Below are 5,000 nucleotides of genomic sequence, written 5' to 3' on the forward strand. Positions count from 1 at the left end.
TTAGTAATAGATGCAGAGCCATCAGAATACAGATAATATATACAACCGTCCCTATACATGCTGAAAGACTCTGCACACAATGAGAACCACACGTCAGCCAGACACTATCACACACTACTCTCTGCCTCTAACAGGCACACACACAATATCTAACCACCAGCATGGAAGAACATCCGGTGCATCCTCTCCGCCACATTACACAATCCACACTATCATAACCAGACCGGGAGGTCCACCCAGAAAACAGAATATCCCACCCTTCCGACATCCGCCATTGCTCAGCTAAGCCACGAACACCCACACATGTCCTACACAGGGGTGCACCCAACATCACAATACTGCCTCCTGTCACAGTACACAAACAATGGCAGGAATGAAAGACACAGATCTGCCACAACCTTGGAATCGGAGCGCCGCCTGTCATGAGCCACAAGTGCATCCTGACGTGACAAATCGGATGATCCCGCAGGCATGCACTTACGATAATCACTATCAACGAACCTGCCGCCCCCTCCCCCCCCAAAATACACCTTTCCCTACAACGTGTACCTTAACCTAAGCTATATTGTACCTTAACCTAAGCGATATTGTACCTTAACCTAAGGTATATCGTACCTTAACCTAACCTACATTGCGCCTTCACCTAACCTACGTTGTACCTTAACCTAACCTACGTTGTACCTTAACCTAACCTACGTTGTACCTTAACCTAACCTACGTTGTACCTTAACCTAACCTACGTTGTACCTTAACCTAACCTACGTTGTACCTTAACCTAACCTACGTTGTACCTTAACCTAACCTACGTTGTACCTTAACCTAACCTACGTTGTACCTTAACCTAACCTACGTTGTACCTTAACCTAACCTACGTTGTGCCTTAACCTAACCTACGTTGTGCCTTAACCTAACCTACGTTGTGCCTTAACCTAACCTACGTTGTGCCTTAACCTAACCTACGTTGTGCCTTAACCTAACCTACGTTGTGCCTTAACCTAACCTACGTTGTGCCTTAACCTAACCTATGTTGTGCCTTAACCTAACCTATGTTGTGCCTTAACCTAACCTATGTTGTGCCTTAACCTAACCTATGTTGTGCCTTAACCTAACCTATGTTGTGCCTTAACCTAACCTATGTTGTGCCTTAACCTAACCTATGTTGTGCCTTAACCTAACCTATGTTGTGCCTTAACCTAACCTATGTTGTGCCTTAACCTAACCTATGTTGTGCCTTAACCTAACCTATGTTGTGCCTTAACCTAACCTATGTTGTGCCTTAACCTAACCTATGTTGTGCCTTAACCTAACCTACGTTGTGCCTTAACCTAACCTACGTTGTGCCTTAACCTAACCTACGTTGTGCCTTAACCTAACCTACGTTGTGCCTTAACCTAACCTACGTTGTGCCTTAACCTAACCTACGTTGTGCCTTAACCTAACCTACGTTGTGCCTTAACCTAACCTACGTTGTGCCTTAACCTAACCTACGTTGTGCCTTAACCTAACCTACGTTGTGCCTTAACCTAACCTACGTTGTGCCTTAACCTAACCTACGTTGTGCCTTAACCTAACCTATGTTGTGCCTTAACCTAACCTATGTTGTGCCTTAACCTAACCTATGTTGTGCCTTAACCTAACCTATGTTGTGCCTTAACCTAACCTATGTTGTGCCTTAACCTAACCTATGTTGTGCCTTAACCTAACCTATGTTGTGCCTTAACCTAACCTATGTTGTGCCTTAACCTAACCTATGTTGTGCCTTAACCTAACCTATGTTGTGCCTTAACCTAACCTATGTTGTGCCTTAACCTAACCTATGTTGTGCCTTAACCTAACCTACGTTGTGCCTTAACCTAACCTACGTTGTGCCTTAACCTAACCCATATTGTACCTTAACCTAACCCATATTGTACCTTAACCTAACCCATATTGTACCTTAACCTAACCCATATTGTACCTTAACCTAACCCATATTGTACCTTAACGTAACCTAATTTGTGCCTTAACGTAACCTAATTTGTGCCTTAACGTAACCTAATTTGTGCCTTAACGTAACCTAATTTGTGCCTTAACGTAACCTAATTTGTGCCTTAACGTAACCTAATTTGTGCCTTAACGTAACCTAATTTGTGCCTTAACGTAACCTAATTTGTGCCTTAACGTAACCTAATTTGTGCCTTAACGTAACCTAATTTGTGCCTTAACGTAACCTAATTTGTGCCTTAACGTAACCTAATTTGTGCCTTAACGTAACCTAATTTGTGCCTTAACGTAACCTAATTTGTGCCTTAACGTAACCTAATTTGTGCCTTAACGTAACCTAATTTGTGCCTTAACGTAACCTAATTTGTGCCTTAACGTAACCCATGTTGTGCCTTAACGTAACCCATGTTGTGCCTTAACGTAACCCAATTTGTGCCTTAACGTAACCCATGTTGTGCCTTAACCTAACCTATATTGTGCCTCAACCTAACCTATATTGCGCCTTAACCTGACGCACGTTGTCGCTGAACCTGCTCTGTAATTGTTATGCAACTCGTTAAATTAGTGTAGTGTTGCCTAACCGCAACCCTCGCAATATAGTTCGCTATTCGCACTGCCCGGTCCCCTGTGTATCGCGTCATGTTAAACACCTTGCAGGTGTTGCTGACTTTCCACATGCTCCTGCTATACACTGTAATGTGGATAGCAGCAGGACGTACATGCCCCCCCCCCTTCCCCCCTGCCTTCGCAAGCTGGTCGTTGAGAAGTTTGCATGTTCAATGCCCTTCGCATGCCGACGTACTCAGCCTACGTTGTGGTACGGCCTGTCACCTGTCCGCCGATGTACGCAAAACCCACAAACTGTACTGCACATTGGTCCGTATGTACTGAATGATACATCGTGGCACATGTGTGACCGTACGACGACTGCGCCTAGCAACGGCAGACCATACAGTCCAAATATTGTGCACGCAGCTACGTGTCGTCTCCCTATAAGAGCTGGATTGCAGTGTGGTACGCCATTCAGACGTGTGGGAGGAACGGACGCCCTGGATGGCGATCAGCATGAGCAGTCTGTTGATGTAGTGGAGCGTGTATTCGGACGTAGTCGTCTCTTCTCACACACCGTGATAGCATGTTGCACCGCGTTCCACATCTGCGACATCCTGCAGAGGCCGGCTGACAGTCGTTCGCGCAATGGACACCGCATACGTACGGGGGCTACCTTCCACGTGTTCTCGAGGCGTGCACATGTTGTTGCGTCTATGTGGGCAGACGTAGTGTGTTGTGACACCTGACACAGGCATGCAATACTCGTTGCAAATGGCGATGGACGTCTACGTTTGCTGGTGACGTTACGCAAATGAACAACAGGTAACCCGTTGTGGTGCGGTTGTTCTCGCTAGAGGTGAATCAGTGTTGGCGACGATCGGTCGAGCTATTAACCGGTTGTTTCAGGGATACCCACCATGCCCACGAACGTGAAAGGGGACCCACCATGCCCACGAACGCGAAAGGGGATCTGGGTGTGAGGCGATACGCGGCGGTGGCTGGGTGGGACCGTCCCCGGCCGGTGAGGGGGGGCCGCCCGGCGTGCTGGCAGCGCGGTGCGTGGGCGCACGCGCTACAGCCGGCTGGTGGGGGCGGCCAGTGGCAGGCGCGCCGGCCGACGGACGCGGCAGGCGGCGCAGCTGCGCGCCGGCGCCCCCTGCTCGCGGCGCCTTGCGGCCAAAGTAGGTCCTCGCGGGCCCGGTGCGAAGCGCGGTGGCCATCTGCAGTGTGCTGGTCCGATTGAGGACTGTGTGCGCTGAGGATGCGCCGCCGCCCGGCGCTCGGCGCCGCGACGCCGTCTGCTGCTCGGTCGCCCCAGCGGTTCTCGCAGGTGGTTTGTATCGCAGCTGTGCGGACGTGTTGGCGCGTGCGCTGTGCTGGGAGAGTTCGCTTCGGCACCCAAGTGGGGCTTTTGTCCTTCTGTGGCGCTGGCGTTGGAGCTGCCGGTCACCGTAGGTGGCGCGTGTTGTCTCCCGCCGGCAATGCCACGACAGCACGCTCCCGGGCCTCTGTCGGCAGCGGCAAGCTCAGTTGGGAGCACGGGTGGTCGCACCTAAAGCGTCTACTCGCCTAACTCCGGGCGATTGCGCCTCTCTCGAACCCGACCAAGTACTTAGGACGGCGCTGCGCGCCGCCGGGACCTGAGAGGGTTTCGAGGTGTGTTGTGCAGGGGAGCTCAGCCTCCTCCTGTTTGCAGAATAATTGAGCGGACGCTTGCGTGTTCGCGCGGGCCCCCGGGACACACTCCCGGGCGGCCGGCTGCTCAGCTCTAGTTGACGCAGCTCCCTGGTTGATCCTGCCAGTAGTCATATGCTTGTCTCAAAGATTAAGCCATGCATGTCTCAGTACAAGCCGCATTAAGGTGAAACCGCGAATGGCTCATTAAATCAGTTATGGTTCCTTAGATCGTACCCACGTTACTTGGATAACTGTGGTAATTCTAGAGCTAATACATGCAAACAGAGTCCCGACCAGAGATGGAAGGGACGCTTTTATTAGATCAAAACCAATCGGTCGGCTCGTCCGGTCCGTTTGCCTTGGTGACTCTGAATAACTTTGGGCTGATCGCACGGTCCTCGTACCGGCGACGCATCTTTCAAATGTCTGCCTTATCAACTGTCGATGGTAGGTTCTGCGCCTACCATGGTTGTAACGGGTAACGGGGAATCAGGGTTCGATTCCGGAGAGGGAGCCTGAGAAACGGCTACCACATCCAAGGAAGGCAGCAGGCGCGCAAATTACCCACTCCCGGCACGGGGAGGTAGTGACGAAAAATAACGATACGGGACTCATCCGAGGCCCCGTAATCGGAATGAGTACACTTTAAATCCTTTAACGAGTATCTATTGGAGGGCAAGTCTGGTGCCAGCAGCCGCGGTAATTCCAGCTCCAATAGCGTATATTAAAGTTGTTGCGGTTAAAAAGCTCGTAGTTGGATTTGTGTCCCACGCTGTTGGTTCACCGCC

At 50.5% G+C, this 5,000-nt stretch overlaps 1 non-coding gene across 1 annotated transcript in view; it reads left to right on the top strand.

Annotated features, from left to right (window-relative positions):
- The first annotated feature begins 4,317 nt into the window (after positions 1-4,317).
- The window catches only part of LOC126443654 (small subunit ribosomal RNA), a 1,909-nt gene continuing 1,226 nt past the window's right edge, over positions 4,318-5,000 (top strand). Inside the window, exon 1 of the ribosomal RNA XR_007582082.1 lies at positions 4,318-5,000. This exon is cut by the window's right edge and continues 1,226 nt beyond it. This is a non-coding gene — a ribosomal RNA (small subunit ribosomal RNA).

This window comes from Schistocerca serialis, unplaced genomic scaffold, assembly GCF_023864345.2.
Source record: "Schistocerca serialis cubense isolate TAMUIC-IGC-003099 unplaced genomic scaffold, iqSchSeri2.2 HiC_scaffold_167, whole genome shotgun sequence".
Classification (NCBI taxonomy): domain Eukaryota; kingdom Metazoa; phylum Arthropoda; class Insecta; order Orthoptera; family Acrididae; genus Schistocerca; species Schistocerca serialis.